The 18,918-nt window shown below is 51.6% G+C and overlaps 1 protein-coding gene and 1 long non-coding RNA gene across 3 annotated transcripts in view; one reads left to right on the top strand and one right to left on the bottom strand.

Annotated features, from left to right (window-relative positions):
- Positions 1–18,918, top strand: part of KCNQ1 (potassium voltage-gated channel subfamily Q member 1) — a 344,375-nt gene that overhangs the window by 63,372 nt on the left and 262,085 nt on the right. The window lies entirely within an intron of this gene.
- The window catches only part of LOC136794481 (uncharacterized), a 123,885-nt gene continuing 117,318 nt past the window's right edge, over positions 12,352–18,918 (bottom strand). Inside the window, exons 2-3 of the long non-coding RNA XR_010841318.1 lie at positions 16,570–16,718; positions 12,352–14,539 (exon numbers count right to left, since the gene is read on the bottom strand). This is a non-coding gene — a long non-coding RNA (uncharacterized lncRNA). The remainder of the gene's footprint in view (positions 14,540–16,569; positions 16,719–18,918) is intronic.

Below are 18,918 nucleotides of genomic sequence, written 5' to 3'. Positions count from 1 at the left end.
GTCTCACTAAACGGACCTCAGAGCCAGGGTCGGGGGGCGGGAGCGGCTGCTCTTTGCGCATTTTCCGTCTCCCAGCTATACGTGTGGGTCAGGCACACCGGGTGGGGTGAGTGGAAGGCAGAGCTATGGAGGCCCCTGGGGCGGGGGGCTGCTGGCTGCCCCCTCCTGTGACCGGGCAGGAGACGCCCCGACCGGGGCCAGTGCCATGTGCTCGGTGGGCTGCCCCTCAGCTCCTTCTGGGCCCCTGGGCGGCGGCCCCAGCTGGGCTCAGGAGGCCTTGGTGATGCCCGTGAGCGCAGAGGGGGCCCAGGGAACCCCTCAAGCCTCCTCAGGGTCGTGAGAATTGGAGGCCACGATCCCCTAATCGCACACGTGGGGCAGCAGGCGCCCATCCCGCTGGGCCTCTGGCTGCCCCGGAAGGCAAGTCCGGGCCTCAGGCCTTCGCAGTTTCACTTCCCCTTGGCTGGCGGCTGCGAGACAGACACCCCCAGCCCAAAGCTCAGGGCAGGGGTGTCACATTTGCATTTCCAGGTGGACCCAGCCACCCCTGGGCTGAGAGAATTTCCCCGTGCGGAGGTGACACCCAGGCCGGGGCTGCTGCGAGCTGGTGGTGCCAGTTTCCCAGCTTGAAGGCTCTGGTTGGTAGAAACACACCTGGTCCAGCCGGACGCTGGCAGAGAGGCAGGCGTGCACAGGGTTGCACACGCACACACAGACACGCACGTGTGGACGCGCTCACGTGGAGTGCACACACAGGCACACTCGGCTGCAGCTTCGGCCGGCAGGGAGCGAGACGCCCTCGGGGCCGCGTTCCATTTGCGCATTTAATCCAGAAACTGTCAGCACGGGAAGCCTGGACGGGAACAAAATGTCAAGTGTGTGCTGAGAGGTGCAGCCTGCCCCCTTTCCTGGCGGGCGATGGTCTGGTCAGTTTCCGAGCGTGATGAGCTGAGGATAATTTGTGCGTTCGGAACACAGTGCAGTGGGGAGACCTGGGTGTGGGGGGCGGGCAGCGTCTTTATTTCATCTTGTTTCTTGAGCTGGGCCTGTGTCTTCTCCCCGACCGTTCTCTGAGCCCGGCCGGGAGGGTCGGAGACGGGGGCCGCGGTCCTCGGTGGTGGGGACTGGGCTGGGTCCGTGTGTATTCATTTCTCAGCGTTGCCGACTCCGCGAGGTCCCTGGACCCGGCTGCAAAAGACTGAACGTGACCACAGAACCCTGGTGACCTCACCGTTTTCAGGGCTCTGGACAGTGGGGCTCAGCCCCTGCTGTTGGGGTCCCCTGAACTTTCCCCAAGCATCCCCCTTTTGCTTAAGGGCTCTGTCTTCATTTCAGGGTCAAGGTGATCTTCTTTTAAATGAGGACATCTGTTAGACCACTTAGTAGCTCTGGGACGTTGCGGGGAAAGACACTCTCTCGTCCTGGGGAGTTTGTAAGAATTCCTGGTTTCTCCCCAGTGTTTGGAGAGCCAAACATGTCATAAGCTCCGTCACTGGTCGCTGTGTAAACAGGCAGCTGGAGGCCTCTGTACCCCACCTTGAGAATGGGTGGCAGTGGGGCAGCAGGCCCGGGTTCCAGGCTTCTCCCCCTTTCCGCTTCAGGGTAGGCCTGCCGTTGGCGGTGGCTCTCCAGGGCCCCAGGCCTCACCAGAGAAACTCCAGGTGGCGGTGGTTCAGATCCCCCCCGAGACCGCCTGGTGGGCCGCACGCATTCCCGACCCTCTCCAGACCTCAGCCTAGAACCCCGGTGCTGTGGGTAGCTCAGGTGCCTGGGGCTGTGGTCTGGGCACAGACGGCGTGCAGGTTCTCAGTCCAGAGCTGAGGGCCTTGAGGGCCAAAGGGACAGAGGTGGAGATGTGGCCTCTTCGTCCTGGCAGGGTTGGGGCGGGGGTGCTGGGGAAGTAAATGGGAACGCCGTCAGTGCCCACCGAAGTCGCCTTAGTTGGGAACCAGTGACCTCAGTTAGGAGTTTGTTGGCAGCACCTGGGCCCTCTGCACCTGAAACGCAAGGGGCAGCAGCAGACAGACAGACAGACAGACAGGCTCAGGTTTGCCACGATGGCCGGATCTACACAGATGTGGTAGCCTCTGGGTTACGTACTCTGTTCACGTGAGCCAAAGCCAGCTTTCAATTGCGGTATAATCGACGTGTGATAGACGGCCGTACTTAAAGCACACAGTCGGACACCATGAGACCGCTACCCCCAGACGTGTCCTCAGGGCCTTGGGACCCCTCCTGCCGCCCCTCCCCACTCAGGAGGCAGCCACTGCCCTGCCCGTCAGCAGAGACCGGTCTGTACTCTCCAGGGCCCTCTGGTCAATGGATCACACACGCGTGCCCCTGTCTGGTGCGGCACGCTCTGGTCAGTGGGTCACACACGCGTGCCCCTGTCCGGTGCGGTGCACTCTGGTCAATGGATCACACACGCGTGCTCCTGTCTGGTGCGGTGCGCTGTGGTTCTGAGGTTCATCCAGGTGGTTGCATGTACCCGGGGGCCATTCTTTTCGTTGCTGGCTTGTGTTCTGCTGTGTGGACGCACTGCGGTCTCTTTATCCATTCACACGGCGGCGGGCATTTGGGTCATTTCCCGTTTTGAGCTGTTGTGCATACATTTGCGTTCAAGTCTTTGTAAGGACTTGTGTTTCCTCTTTTTAAAAAAAATATATTTTATTGACGTATAGTTGATTTACAATGTGTTAATTTCTGCTGTACAGCAAAGCGGCTCAGTTATACATATGTAGACATTCTTTTTCATATTCTTTTCCATTATGGTTTTTCATGGGGTATTGAATACAGTGCCCTGTGCTATACGGTAGGACCTTGCTGTTAGGACTTGCATTTCTTTTTTCTTGGGTAAATACCCAAGGGTAGGATGACTGGATACTATGGTAGGTGTTTATTGAATCGCTTAAGAAACTGACAAAGTGTTTTCCGAAGTGGTCGCACCACTTATGTGTCCCGCCGGCCGCGTGAGAGCCTCAGTCTCTGCGGTCCTCACCTGTGCTTGATGGGGTTGATCTCTCCCATTCTAGTCAATCTGATAAGGTGGCGGAATGCTGTCTCCTTGCGGTTTAATTTTCATTTTCAAACGGCTGATGATGTTGAGCTTCTTTTCGTGTGGTTTATTGGCCTCTGTATAACTTCTTTGGTGAAGTATCTTTCAGACCTTTGGTTCATTTAAAAATGGATCTGTGGGGCTTCCCTGGTGGCGCAGTGGTTGCGAGTCCGCCTGCCGATGCAGGGGACGCGGGTTCGTGCCCCGGTCCGGGAGGATCCCACGTGCCGCGGAGCGGCTGGGCCTGTGAGCCGTGGCCGCTGAGCCTGCGTGTCCGGAGCCTGTGCTCCACAACGGGAGAGGCCACAGCGGTGAGAAGCCCGCGTACCGAAAAAAAAGAAAAAAAAAAAAAGGATCTGTTTGTCTTATTTCCTGGGTTGTGAAAGTTCTTTAGATATTCCACATACATGGGTATATCTTTTACAAATATTCCTCCCCCCCAGTCTGTGGCTTTCCTGTTCCTTTATTTAATAGTGTCTTTTAAAAACTAAAAGATCTCAATTTTAATGAAGTCAAATTTATTGCTTTTTCATTTTTTATGTGTTTCATGCTTTTAATGTCATAGTTAGGAAGTCTTTACCAAATACATGATTACTAAGGTTTTCTTCTGTGTTTTCTTCTGGTGGTTTTAGTTTCAGTGCTTACATTTAGGTCCATGAGTTACCTTTTGTCTACCATGTAAATTATGGATTGAAGTTCTTAATTTTTATAATTTATATTTATTGAAGTATAGTTGATTTACAAAGTTGTGTTAATTTCTGCTGTACAGAAGAGTGATTCAGTTATACATAATATATATACACCTTCTTTTTCATATTCTTTTTCCATGATGGTTTATCCCAGGGTTTTGAATATAGTTCCCTGTGCTATACGGTAGGACCTTGTTGTTTATCCATTCTATATATAATAGTTTGCGTCTGCTAATCCCAAGCTCCCAATCCATCCCTCCCCCACCCGCCTCCCCCATGGCAACCATAAGTCTGGTTTCTATGTCTGTGAGTCTGTTTCTGTTTCATAGATAAGTTCATTTGTGTCATATTTTAGATTCCATATATAAGCGATATCATATGATATTTTTCTCTGTCTGACTTACTTCACTTAGTATGATAATCTCTAGGTCCATCCATGTTTCTACAAATGGTGTTATTTCACTTGAAGTTCTTAATTTTTTATGTGAGTGTCCAATTGTTCCAGTGCGGTACATTGAAAAGAGTATTCCTTACCCAGGGAGTCACCTTGGCACCCTTTTAAAAACTCAATTTACCATAAAAGTGTGGGCCTGTTTTTGGTGATGTGGTTCTGATGCATTGACCTTTTAGTCCGTCTTTATGCCCATACCACATTGCCTCGATTACTACAGCTTTGTAAAAGTCTTAAAATAAGGAAAATCATCCACCTTTGCGCTTCTCTTTCAAGCTGTTTTGGTTATTCCAGGTCCTTTGCACTTCCATATAAATTTTAGAAGCTGCTTGTCAATTTTTACAAAGAAGCCTGGTGAGATTCTGCTTGGGATTGCATTGAACCTCAAGATCAACTGTGGGAGAATCAACCTCTTACCAGTATCAGATCTTCTGACCCGTGAACATTGTAGATCTCTCCATTTATGTATATCTTTAATTTCTGTTAGAGATGTTTTGTGGTTTTCAGTGAAAGGCCTTGTACCTCTTTTGTCAGATACCAAGTTTTTCATATTTTTTTAATGCTATTGTCAATGGTATTTAAAGCTGTAATTAATTTTGGTATTTATATATCTTTTATATTGATACCTCTGTAACTCAATTTTTAGTTCTAGTAGATTTTTTGTGTGGATTCCATTGATTTTTTTTTACATTGATCATCATGTCTGCAAATAAAGACAATTTTACCTCTTCCTTTTCGATCTGGATGCCTATTTTTTTTTTCTTGCGTGATTGCACTGGCTAGCCACTCCAGTACAATGTTTACTAGAGATGGGAAGAGTGAACATCCTTTCCTTCTTCCCAGTCCTTCCCAGAAGTACGTTTAGTTTCTCACTATCAAGTGTGATGTTACTAGTTTTCTGTAGATATCCTTTATTAGACTGGGGAATTTTCCTTCTAATACTAATGCTAAGAGTTGTTTATTTTAACATGAATGGATGTTGAAATTTGTCAGGTGCTTTTTCTACACCTCTTGAGATAATCATGTTTTTTTCTCCTTTAGTCTCAATATGGTAAATTATATTGATTGATTTTTTCAGACGTCAAATCAAGCTTGTGTTTCTGGATAAACCCCAGTTGGTCATGTTGTATTATTACCCTTTGTAGATATTGTTGAACTTAATTTGCTAAAATTTTGCTAAGAACTTTTGCATCTAAGTTCATGAGGGATATTGACTCTAGTTTTCTTATAATGTTTTTGGTTTTGGTGTCAGAGTAATGCTGGCATGGTAGAGTGCTCTGGGAAGTGTTCTCTCTTCGTGTGGGGAGAAGAATTTTGTAGAAGTGGTCTTATTTCTCTCCTATGTGTGTGGTGGAATTCATCAGTAAAGCCATCTAGGCCTGAACTTCTGTTTGTGAGAAGGTTGTTAACTAGATTTTAAATGCGTTTAATAATTATGTTCAGGTTATCTATTTTTTCTTGAGTAGACCTTGGTATTTTGTGTGTTTGAAGGAATTTGTTCATTTCACCTAAGATGTTAAATTGATTGGCACAAAGTTCATAATATCTCATTATTATTTTTTAACATTCGTAGGATTGTGGTGATGTCTCTTCTCTCATTTCTATATTGGTAGTTAGTGCCTTTTTTAAATGATCAGTCTGGCTAGAGATTTAGTGATTTTGTTGATCTGAAATAACCAACTTTTATCTTGGGGTTTCATTGGATGTTTTTTCTTTTTTGTTATTTCATTGGTTTCTGCTCTGATTTTTATTGTTTTTTTTTTCTGTTTGCTTAGCTTTAATGTGCTCACCTTTTTCTAGCTTTTAAGGTAGAAGCTTTTAAGCTTTGTAAGCTTTTAAGGTAGAGGTCATTGATTAAAGATCTCTCTTCTAATGTAGGCGTTTGGTAGTCTAAAGACCACTTTAGTTGCATCTCACAGATTTTGATGTACTGTGTTATTTTCATTCCAATTTGGCATATTTTCTAATTTCTTTTTTGATTTTTTCTTTGATTCGTGGGTTATTTAGAAGTGTATTACTTTCCAAACATTTGGGGATTTTTCAAGATACCTTTCTGTTGTTGATTTCTATTTTAACTCATTTGTGGTAAGAGAAAACACTTAACATGATTTGATTCTTTCAAAATTTATTAAGACTTGTTTTATGACCCAGCATAAGATTTATCTTTGTAGATGTTCCACGCACATTTGAAAAGAGTATGCAATCTGTTGTTGTTGGGAGGCCTGTCTTATAAATGTCAATTAGGACACTGTGGTTGGCGGTGTTGTTCAGTCTCCCGTATCCATACTGGATTTTGTGTCTACTTGTTCTCTCAATTATTGAGAGAAGGGGTGGGTATCAAAATCTCCACCTATAATTGTGGATCCGTCTTTTCATTCTTCCATTTCTAGTAGTTTTTGCCCAGTGTATTTCGAAGCTTTGTTATTGGGTGCTTTAGTATTTAGAATGGTATGACCCCTTGATGAACTGACCCACTTATTGTTATGAAATGGCCTTCTTCATCCTGGTAACTTTCTTTGCTCTGAAATCTGCATTGTCCGGCTTTCTATTCGCTCGTGTTAGCACAGTCTGTCCTTTTCACTTATTTTACTTTTAACCTCTTTGTGTCTTTATATTTAAAGTGTGTTTCTTGTGTGAAGCATATAGTTGAGTCTTCATTTATGAGTCAAATTAAAATACTTTTAAAGGATGAGTTAAGCTTATTCGCTTGTATTAATATGACTGGTGTTCTTGGTTTCACTCTGTCATAGTCTTTTATAATTACGTGTATTTTGCCATAGTTGCTGTGGCAGTTTTCTCCGTGAGATGTGTATCCTTTGCTCTTTAAAAGTATGTTGGTATTTCGGAAGGCTTGTGCTCTTGTTCTGACAGTTACTTTTGTTCCTATACCTTTTAAAATTTCCTCAATTGTTGTTTTTGACTTCCTCCTTCAGTAGCTGGCTTGTTAGTTATTATTTCTCTCCTTTAACCCCCACCTGTAGCCTGTACCACAAACAATGGGCTTATTCCTTTTTCCTCTTTTATAAGTCTCAGACCCCACAAATCCAGGATCAACAACTGAATACTTAGAGGGCAAGAAAAGGATGAGTGACATGGGAGGTGGTGGTACTGGTGGCCTCGTTGAGCAGGTGTCTCTGAGTGAAGGTGAAGGACTGAGTCATGCATGTGTTTGGGGGGCAGGGGTGCTCCCGGCAGAGGGGACGGCTCCCATCCAGAGCCTGAGCAAGCGTGTGCCTAGCTCTTGTGTGTGTGTGGGGGGGGTCAGCCTGGTGTGAAGGGTTTGGGGCTTGCTCTGGGCACTTGGGCTTTCCCTCTTGGGAGCTGGAGCTTGACGTGGGGTACCCTCTGACTGGGGAAGGAGGGGCAGGCAGGCAGCAGCAGGGAGCAGGGAAGCAATGGATGGTGACTTGACCGGATGTATCATTTTATTTTGATTGCATGAGTCATATATACCCCAAATGTCGTTCCTTCTGGGGAGAAGGGTAGGAGAAGGCTTTTACTGATTCTGACAGGTTTTATTTCTAAAAAAAAAAAAAAAGAAAGAAAGAAAGAAAAAAATATCTGAACCAAGTATGGCAAAATGGAGAAAAAGCAGGAAATGGGGTGGGAACTTTTTCTTGTCACGTTATCTGCTATATTCTTAGGTCTATTTTTAAAATCTCATATTGAGCAAAGAAAGAAAAGTCTGTTTAGATGAAAAATTTCCGCAGCAGTTCATATGGTCTTTCTCAGCCTTGTGGGTGCAGAGGGGTATACCCTGATATCCTGCAGGGGTCACGGGAACGTGTCTGCAAATGGCTAAATTCCACTGAGACATTCGCAGAGTTTACCAATCCCTTGGGGAAAGCATTTCTGCAGAAGGTTTTATAGGTCTGGGGGGGGGGGCTGTCTTACTGCATCACAGTGGAGCCAGCTGTGTGCAGGCGTGTGCATGCCTGTGTGTGCACGTTTGTCTGTACATTCACTGTGCTTGGGTGTGTGCGTACGTGTGTGTGTCTGCGTGTGTGGCAGCCAGGCCCTGAGACAGCAGACACAGGGACCCTGCACTCTCCCCTAGCCCTGGGCTGGGCCCTGAACTGTTCCAGGGGGAGCCAGAACTGGTCGGAAGCCATGTAGGGTCTCCTTCCCGCTCGCCATCTTGTCACTACGTTCCCCTCCCCTCTTTCACCCTCGTTGGTGTCCTGATTCCTCACCCACTGGCCAGTTGTCTTGGATGCTGTTGTGAGCTCCTGGGTCCCAGCCTGTATCCAGAGTCCCCACACCTGGGGCAAGGGGGCGTCTCAGCTGCCGGCGCCACGGTGGGGGTGGTGGTCCCCGAGGGGCTGCAAGGGGCTTTGGGGCGGGCTGGCACTGCCCTGTCCTCCATCCAAAGCCGCCACCAGATAATGCCGGGGCCTGGCGTGCGGTGGGTCATATGCGGGAGCCCGGTGCTGCCTGGTGCCCTGGCTGTGCCAGGTCTGTTTCTGGGGCTCTCTGTGCCTGTTTGCTGAGTGGGAACCCGCTGTCTGTCCACTCGGCCCGAGGGTGGGCTCTCCTGCCCCCAGATGCCTGCAATGGGAACAAGAGGTGGTCTGTGTGCTGTGGCCACTCCTCCAGCAGGTAGGCCGCCTGGGCCCAGCCTGGGGACGCCTGGGGGGCAGCGGACGGGAGTGGCCGCTCATGACCAGCTCCCCAGGCCTGCTCGACCCTTCCATGCCACGGATCCGGAGCCTTGGCCCCCTGCCCCCCAGCCACCCGGCGTGAGCCTCTGTCTCCGCTCTACAGTTTGCTGTGGCCGGGAGACCCCAGGGCCACTTTGTGAGTAGGATGCTGGGGGGCTCTCTGCCCTCGGGAGAGGAAGGCGGTCAGGCCTGAGGAGGGACAGGCCCAGGTTGGTGAGCGGTCCCGTAGCAGCCCGAGGGTAACTATCGCCGACCTCCCGGCCACAGGCGCCCCCAGCTCCGTGGGTATGGAGTGCATGGCCAGAGCTAGCACGACACCAGTGGGCGGAGTTTGTGCCAACAAACTGCTTTCTTAAAATTAATTCTATGAAACGAATTAATTCTACGAAGCATCTTTAGGCTTACGGAAAAATGGAGCACAAAACTTAGAAAGTTCCCACTCACCTCCCCCCACCCCCGACGTGGCCCCGACGTGGCCCCATCGTGAATACCGTGTGTTGCAGGCATTTGTTACAATCGACGAACCGACTTGATGGGCTACTATTAACTCAAGTCCACAGCTCACATTAGGGGTCCCGCCTGGGTTGTTCTCTCCGTGGGTTTTGACAGATGTGCGGTGACGTGTGATTCGGGGTCACACAGAGCGGGCTCGCTGCCCTGAAGCCCCTGTGCTCTCCCGCGATTCATCCTGCCTCCCCCAGAGCGTGGCCACCGCTGCTCTTTTTATGTCTCTAGCATCTACAAAAGCAGACGGCGCAGGCTTGCCCGCCGCAAAGCGTGAGGCCCCAGCTCAGCCGCGTGTGAGCAGCCGGCCAGGGGCGCGTGCCCCTCCCTGGGGTCTCCGCGCACAGTTCAGGGGTTGCCCTGTCCCCTACCCTGCGGGCTCTCGCCTGGCCCGCGGGAATGCCCATCGGACTCCCCCGAGAGCCTGCCTGCCTGCCTGCGGTTCTCTGGTGCTGGCTTCTCGTGATTTCTTCTTTTCCGGAAGCATCCACGCTCGGCGGCCATGCACTGGCCCATGCTCTGAGCATCCCTGGAGGGAGGGCGCCCCGTGTCCTTCTGGGGACCGTCTGGGCTCGGCCGGTAGGGGATAGAAGTCAGGCTCTCTGGCCTGGGGTTGCTGGGCCCCAGGCGGCTGAGTGTCCGTGAGGACCTGGGCCCGTTGCCATCTGGGCGTGACCTTTACTCCATCCCAGGCCTGAGTGCTGCTGTCCCCCATCCCACGTCCAGAGCCTGCCGGCCGCCCGCCCACTGCTGTCCCCCGGCCAGGCCTCACCAACGCCCACGACGTGGCGGCTGGGACAGACTTCTTTAAGGGGCGGTCAGATCCGGTGCTGCTTGTTTATAACCTCCGGAAGCTTCCCACGCTGTGAAGGGACACCTCCTGCCCCCCGTGACCCACAGAGCCCCTTGAGGCGAGGTCAAAGCCCCGCCAGCCCCACCTCCCGACGCAGCCTCCCCAGGGTCTGGCCTTGGTGTGTGTCCTTCAGGCTGGAGCCCAGATGTCACTTCCTCAGGGAGGCCAGCCTCCACTCGTCCCTTTTGCCCTCGTACGTCACGCGGGGGTCACGGTGCTGGGGGCTTCGCGGGGGGGGGAGGGCCTGAGATGCCGGGCTGGACCTCTCTCAGGTGGGGCACCCTCGCTCTGGGGGGCGGAGGAGCTGTGTGGGTGCTCTGAGGTCTCGGCGGGCCCAGGACTGCAGAGCCTCCCGGGGTGTGTGTGGGGGCAGGGACACACTTCCCAGGGTCAGAGTGCCAGGTGGGCACCCAGCAGGGACCCAGCCAACACGTGAGCCCGGGTTCTCCGAAGGAGGATGGAGCGTGTCCGTGAGTCTGAGGGCTTTCTAGGGAAGGGGGACAGGTCCGGAGCTTCTGGAAGGAGTCTTCCAGGGCACCCTCAGCCTTGGGGTGGGCAGCGGGTGACCCTGGGCTCGGTGCAGCTGGGTTGCGAATGGGATTGGGGTCCCAGGGGTGAGGTTTGGATGTCCTCTGGGCTTCAGGCTTCGTGAGCACCTATTTCCTGAGCACCTCTTGAGCCACCCTTGGGGGCCCTCGACGTGAGAGGGAGACGGACGCCAAGGGGGTCGGCAAGATGTGGGGGCCGGCACACCACCCGTCCCCTGGGAGGGCAGCGAGGAGGGGGAGACCAGCGAGGTAGGGGTCAAGCAGGGGGACAGCAGCGCAAGTCCCGCTGACGGGGAGTGTTTTACGCCCTGGAGGCTGGGGGCTGCAGTCAGCAGGGGTGGAGGAGGCCGGGCGAGCTCGGTGGGCCTGGGGAGGGTCAGGCATCTACTCTGAGCAGACGAGGGACCAATTTCTCGCTCAGGGTGGTTTTAAAAAGCCTCCCCAAAGCAGATTCTCGATTTAGTGCAGCTCTCCTTACATGTGAGCTTGTCTTTTAAAAAACGATCCGTTGTTCTGGTCCATCTCTTAGGTTGGTTTGGTGACTCTTCTCACTCCGTCTCATTTTCGTTGGCTGAAAGTTCTCCCCTTTAGGTGTACAGGTCAGCGCGTCCTGGCTTCACCGTCATAGAGTCGCCACCGCAATCAAGACCTAGAACGTTCCCACCACCCCCGAAAGTCCTTCTGTGCCCTTGGCAGCCCTCCCCCCCCACCCCCGCGCCCCCGCGCCCCCAGCACCTGGTAATCACGGATGTTTCCTGTCCCCACGGTCCTGCCTTTTCCAGGACGTCATTTGAAAGGCATCCCGAGTTCTGTAGCCCTTGTGTCTGGCTTCTTTCACGGAGCAGAACACATTTGAGCTTCATCCACACGCTGTGGCCTCTGCGTTCAGTAATTTGTTTCCTTTTAATTGGAAAGGATAAAATGTACCCCAGTTTGTTTATGTGTTCGCGGGCTGATGGACATTTGAGCTGTTTCCAGTTTTCGGCTGTTATGATTAAAGCCACCCTGATTACTGCCGTCAGGTTTTTGAGTGGTCATATGTCTTCATTTCTCTGGGGTAAATCCCTGGGATGCTGGACCATGGGCTCGATGCACGTTGACCTTTCTAAGAAACTGCAAACTGTTTTCCACGCTTTGCTCTGTTTTTTCCTTCCTTCCATCTAAGTCTGTTTCCATCATCCGTGTTCCCATCAGCACTTAATGCTGCCCGAATCGTATGCCTTAGCCGTTCTAACAGGTGTGTGGCCCCTTCCGTGGCTTTCATCTCATTTCCCTGGTGACCGATGACGCGGGGCATCTCCCTGTGGGCCCACTTGCTGTTCACATGTCTTTTTGGACCCAGCGTCTGTTCAGTTTTTGCCCATCCGAGTAACTGGGTCATTGGTCATATTGGTGAGCTGTAAGCATTGCTTATATATTTTACATATAAATCTAGATATTAGCTTTCAGGGATGAGGTTTGTGTTTTGCAACTATTTTCTCCCAATCTGTGGCTTCCCTTTGCTTTTCCATAACAGCATCTCTCAAAAGAACAGAAGTTTTTAATTTTGATGAAGTCCAATTTTTCAGGGTTTTTGTTTTTTTGTTTTTTCCCCTCTCCAAGGTTCATGCTTTTTGTGTTCTAAGAACTCTTTGCCGGATCCAAGGTTACCAAGAGTTTTCTCCTATGTTTTCTAAGGATATTTTATAGTTTTACATTTTATATTTAGATCTGTGATCCATTTTGAGTTTAATTTTATATACAGTGACAGGTATGGACGGAGGTGAAATCTTTTGTGCATGTGGTTATTCAGTTCTTCCAGCTCCTTGTTTCCATCGAATTAGTTTGACACCTTTGATGAAAATCAGTCGACCATCTGCGTGGCTCTGTTTCTAGACTTTCTAATCTGTTCTGCCACCATCACCCTGCCTTGATTCATGTGGCTTTTATCGTAAGCCTTGAAATCAGGCTGTGTTAATCCCTCAATTTCGTTCATTTTCAAAAGTATGTTGGCAATTCTAGTCCTTTGCATTTCCATCTTAGAATCGGTTTGTTAATTTCTACCCCAGAATCCTGCTGGAATTTTGATTAGCACTGCGGTGAGTCGTTAGGTGAATTCAGGTATCAAACACATCGTAATAAAGCTGAGTTTTCTGAACACGATGGATCTCTGCGCCTCTTTAGATATTTGTAAATATCACTCATCTGTGTTTTCTAGTTGTCAGGGCACAGATCTCACGTGTAATTTGTGAGACTTGGTACCGAGTATTTCTTGGTTTTGAAGCTACTGAGATGGTATCGTTTTCTCAATTTCATTCTTGGATTGTTGGTTGCTAGTATGTCAACCTCGTATCCTGTGCCTTTGCTAACCTTATTAGTTCTGGAAGCTTTTTTGCAGGGGGAGGTATTCTTTAGGATTTTCTGTGGAGATGAGCATGGTGTCCCAAATAAAGTCAGCTTTGTTTTTTTCCTTTTCAATCTCTGTGCCTTCTATTTCTTGTTCTTGTCTGACGTGCTGGCTGGGACCCTTTTCAATCTCTCTGTTTTTTAATTTCTCTTTCTTGCCTGATGGCCCGGCTGGGACCTCCACGATAAGATTTGGTCGTGAGGAGAGAGCAGTTGTCCTTGTCTGGTTCCTGATCTTGTGGGGAGACAAGTGGTCTCTCCCCCTTAAGCATGATCGTAGTTTTGGGGTTTTTATACATGCCCTTTATCTGCCGAGGAAGTTCTTCTTTTCCTAGTTTGCTGGGAATAGAGCATGTGTCGAGCGTGGCTATTGGATTTCGTCAGACGCTTTTCCTGTATCTATCAAGATGATTCTCTGTGTTTTCTGACTTTTAATATGGTGAACTATACTGACAGGTTTTCAAATGTAAGCCAACCCTGAATTCTTAACATGAAGCCCACTTGGTCACGATGCACTTTAAAAGAATATATTGCTGGGTTTGATTTGCTAAAATTTAGCTTAGAGTTTTTGCCTGTGTGTTCACGAGGGATGCGTCTGTGGTTTGCTTGTAACATCACTGCTCTTGGCGTTAGGTACCACCGGCCTCGTAGGATGCGTTGGGGAGTGTCCCTGCTTTTTGGTTTAGGCAGAGCTCGTGTAGAATTGCTGTGTTTCTCTGTGGGTGTTTGGTAGAGCATGGGAAGCCATCTGGGCCTGGAGTTTTCTGAGTGGGAAAATTTTCTGTTAGGAATTCAATGGCGTTCGTAGATCGGGGCTATTCGGGTTCTCTTTTTCTTCTCAGGGAACTTTCAGTAGTTTGTGTCTTTGAAGACACTGTCCCCAAGGAGCGGGAGCCCCAGCCCAGACTGGGGACAAGACCGTCTTGTGCTGGGTGTCACTCCCGGGCAGCCTAGGGACTGTGGAGTTTGTAGCATCCACACGCAGCTGTCTGAATGCAGGGGGCCTCCTGGGTGCCCCGAGAGGGGACACCAGAGGGCTGGTGGTCTTTGGCCCAGAGCTGCTCCAAGCCCCCTCCCCATCCCCTCGGCTACTGGCTGCCCCGGCTCCCTGGGGACAGGTCACCGTCGGGGCAGGGGGCGGGGATACGGGGGGCTGAAGGTCAGACTTTCGCCGTTTCCTTCCAGTTCTGGTCCCTAGGAAGGCAGCCCCTTCTCTGAGGAGCGAAATCCAAGCAGCCGGCTCTCGAGTCCCCAGCGCGTCTGCCTTTGTGTCACACTCTTACTTTGTAAACTTCGGCCCTAAAACAACACACGTCGTCTGAAGCTGCTCACGTATCAGCTCTTGAAACGGCAAAATCCGTGCACAATTTCCTCTCAATCCCTTAAAACATTCCTGAAAGGAAAGAAAAAAAAAAAAAAACTGTTTAAATTCACGCCTGTCATTAAAATCTCTAGACGTGCAGCATCAGAGCAGGTCCCCAGCTGTCAGGACACAGCGGAGCGGCCCGTGCGCAGTGCACACGCGTGCGTGCTCGGGCGCACGCACACCACGCACACGCACACCACGCACGCGCACACACGTGCACGTGCTCTCGCGCACACGCGGGTGGGAGCAGCCTGAGTGCAGCGCAGCGCTGGGACCGGATCCTTAGGAAGGGTTTTCATCCCCGAGTCTCCGCTGTGGTCAGCTTCTGGGTCAGTCCTTCAATAACACGCTTTGAGAAGCTCGGCAGAGAATTTCCCCCCCAGCGCATGGTCCTCCTCCCGAGCCGAGTGGCCAAGGCAGAGATCGGTGGGGCGGGGCTTCTTTGTGGTTCCCAGCCCTCAGCAGTGGGGTTCCTGGGCTGAAAGTCAACCCTGTGTAGCTGGCCTGTGGACGGAAACAGCGCTCCCCGCCTGGGGAAGATGGGGGATTTGCCTTAAATGCGTGTAGAGCTGGCTGCCGTGGGCACGGCGGCCTCCCTCCCGCCCCCGCCAGCCACTCCTGTCTGGGGCTCAGGACCTGCCTCCCCGAAACCCCCACCTGCCTTTCCTCTGCTCGGAGCCCCAGTGCCTCTCCCGCCACACCCCCTCTTCCCACCCGGGGCCTTGGCTTCTCTTCTGCTGGCCGCCAGCATCACGAGTTTTTCCACGGAGTGGGAAAGGGGCGGCCGATGTTCTGGGACCCCTTCCCAGGAGGACAGAGCTTCAGGGCCTACAGCCTGGACGTCCCCAGGGACTGTTGGCTTGGCCGTGGTGTCAAGCTGGAGCCCCGGGCACCACTGCCGCCCCCTCAGGCCAGGAGTTGGTGATCAAGGTGCGGGGGGTTGGTATCTGAGGCTGGGAGGGGGCCTCTCCCCCAGCTCTGGTGGTTCAGTGGTGACCAGGGACATTCCTCGGCTTGTGGAAGCATCACCCTGATCTCTGCTTCCCCATGTTCACATGGGATTCTCCTGTGTGTGTCTGTGTCCTAATGTCCCCCGTTTATAAGGGCCCCAGTCAGATTGGATTGGGGGCCTGTCCTAGTGACCTCAACTTGACCACATCTGCAGTGACCATGTTTCCACATAAGGTCACATTCTGAGGGGTCAGGACTTCAACTTACGAATTTGGGAGGGACACACGTCAACCCCGAATGGTGCCCGAGTGGGCCAGACTTGTTGAGCGAGGGAGGTCGGGGGCCATTCTGACCTGCCCCTGTTGGCGTGAGGGGCGAGTGGCCCTCAGGGACTGTTGTCGCCCGTGGTTCTAACGGCCCAGCCCAGGTCCTGGATTGGGTGCTGTGCTCAGAGCCCGGGACTCAGCCAGAGTGAGATGGGAGAGGTTCCTGTGCTCTGGGCCTGCATCCCACTGTGACAACGGTGACCTCGTGAGGGGAAACCAGGGGGCTTCTAATATGATGAGAGGACTGGGCGGTAGAGGAAGCTGGTGGTGGGGATGGGCTGGCAGACCCCTGTGAAGGTGGCACCGAGGGGAGAAGGGGGCAGAGGGGCAGGGGAAGAGCTGCAAAGGTGAAGGCCCAGGAAAGAGGTGGCCGCTGAGGACAGAAAGGAGGCTGTGTGGACATAGCTGCTGCCCCAGCCCTCTGTGCTCTTCCCTGAGCCCCCAGGAGGAGGGTGGCCTCGGGCATGGGCTGGGCATCCAGGTGCCCGGCAGGAGTGTGCCGAGTGGCTCACAAAGATGTCAGATGCTCTCAGGGGCAGGCGCGTGAATGTGCATCAAGGACGTGGTCCACACAGAGCGCCTGGCACACAGTAGGTGCAGCTGGACGGATAGAGGATTGGGCTCTGGTGTCCCCAGCGTTGGGAAGATGGCAGCTGGCCCAGCAGTTCTGGAGGGTGGGGGTCACTGTGCTGGGACCAGGATGAATAAATGAAGGAAGGAAGCGAAGGATGGGTCGTTTCCTTCTTGTTATCTGCTTGGGAGGAAGACGTTCCCAGATACCTGAGTGCAGGCACGTGGAGAGTTTTGCCTCTTGAAATGCGGAAACAAAAACCAAATAATGAATTTATTTGGTTTCCAGAGTCGTTGAGATTCTGAAGCCTGGTGGGTCGTCCATCTCCCATTGTCACGGCAGGCAGTTGCCAGAGTGGCTGTAAGGAAGGAAAGCAGAATCCTCACAGCATGCAGATGTCCCAGAGACCCCGTCTGCCACGCCTGCTCCCTGCCACATCCCCACCGTCTGTGTCCGACCACAGGATGCTAGTTGACTGCAAGGTTGAAGTTAGCGTTCTCACAAAAGGTGCAGGGTTTCGTGGGGTCTACAGAAGCAACATTGGAGATGCTTTATTCACCCACAGAGCCACTGACAGGAACAAAGTCACACCAATTCCTGCCTCACTGGGGAGACAGCCATAGGGGGAACTCTGCAGTGGAAACTGTTCCTAGGCCGGAGCAGGTTTGGTTTCGAGTTAAGGAACCGAAGGATCACAGTGATGGGATGGAAGGGTTCAGTGAGACTCCCAAATTCTTGAATAAAAAGGAAATGGGGAATATACTGATCAACTTGACGACTATGAAGAGAATGAAAGAAACAAACCAAGTGAAATAGCAAATAGACAGTAAAGTGGAAAGAAGCCAGACCGTATCCAGTTTTACACTAAATGTGAATGGCTTGAATGCCTCTGCTAAAAGGCAGAGACTGTCAGAAGGGTTTTTATTTTTAACAAATACATTGTTCAGAGGAATTCAGTCAAGCAAACTGGTGATGACAGTTGAAAGATGAAGGGGTGGCCAAAGTGATGCCTGGCAAGTTCACACAAAAGGAGAAAATGAAAGCAGAGTGGACAGCATCAGGGTCCGTGCTGAGACCGGCCTGGACAAGGCACCATTTCTAGGGGAGAAAATTTCTATGCATCAGAGAGCATAACAAAATATGTAAAGCAAACGCTATTGGAAATGCAGGGGTTGACTGTGATACGGGAAATTTTAATGCATCTTTCTCAGCACAGGACGATTCTAGCAGATGAAAAAATCAGTAGAGACACGGATGGTTACACGTTGCAATTGTGAGCAATTTCAGATTCCAGCAGTAAGCCCAAATAAGTCCCTGTTACCTATAGCCAGGCAACAAGCATCCCCAAATGTGCCTCCTTCAAACAACCATCACGAAGAGCTTAGGGTCCGTGGGGATGGCTCCCCTCTGCCCTGCCTGGAGTCCACTGGGGCTATGGGCCCTAATTCCGGGGTGGTGGGCCGCATGGTGGAAGGCCCTCTTCCCCAGGCCTCTCCGGGGCTGCGTGTCTTCCTCACGGCTTGGTTCCAAGAGATGGGAGGCGAACAGGCCTGGGGACTGTCACTCTGCCCTCTTCTTCTGTCTAGCATTCACAGGGCCCAGGTGCAGCAGGAGGAGAAGCAGGCTCAGGACCACATTTCAAAACCAGCGCTATAGCTATTGATCCTAATCACGGAGGTGTTTTTATTTGTTTACGCCCATGGAACACTTGTAAAGACCAGTCACTTTATGTGGCCATAAAAACACCTGACATGCTTTGAAAAACTGAGACTTAGCTGTTTACATTTTCTCATCAAAGCCCAATACAATTAGAAATAAATGGTTACAAGGTCACCAAAAAGGCTTGACTATCTGGGGATTAAGCAGCGCTCTCCTACGTGGCCATCAGGGAGAGGAGGCCAGTGGGGAGCATGCAGGACGCGTTCAGTGATGAAAGCAGCCCCTCTGCGTGCAGGAGGGTGCTTCCTGGGCCCTCGTCCGGGCCCAGCGCCGACAGGGGACATTTGTCGTTTCCACGCTCTTGCCCACGTCACTTGCCAGTGGCTTTGTTGTCTTCACAAGCGCATCTCCCCAGGGTGGTTGAAATTCACTCGTGAAAAGCAGATAATAATACAGTAAAATATATAGGTTATATTTTGTGTAAACACACATGCATTTTTCTTTTTCTTTTTTTTTTTTTTTAACCAAATGCCTCCTGGGTGCCCACCATCTGCCAGGCACCCTGGCCACAGGGCCACCCCCTCCCTTTTCCCAGCGCCTGGCCCACCGACCCTGTCACAGCCACCTCGGGCCGCTGGGACCTCGGGCAGGATGCAGAGGGGCCCAGGGGCAAGGTGGTGGCTGCGCATCCAGGGAGGCTGTGGCACCAGGGGACACAGCCTAGCAGAGGGGCTCCCCACGGGTCAGGGGGAGTTGGGTGGGGAGGGGTGTGGGGGTCAGCCCCCCAGCGGGTCCTGGGCGGACAGAATCCCAGCCCCGTGCAGGGCCACAGCATGCGCCTGCCCCAGGCCGGGCAGCTCTGGCTGGGTGGAGGTGCTGGTGTTCCGCAGTGGGGGGAG

The sequence above is a fragment of the Kogia breviceps genome, chromosome 7 (assembly GCF_026419965.1).
Source record: "Kogia breviceps isolate mKogBre1 chromosome 7, mKogBre1 haplotype 1, whole genome shotgun sequence".
NCBI classification, from domain to species: domain Eukaryota; kingdom Metazoa; phylum Chordata; class Mammalia; order Artiodactyla; family Physeteridae; genus Kogia; species Kogia breviceps.
Note: the sequence above shows the minus strand (reverse complement) of the source record. Positions and strands in the feature narration are given on the sequence as shown.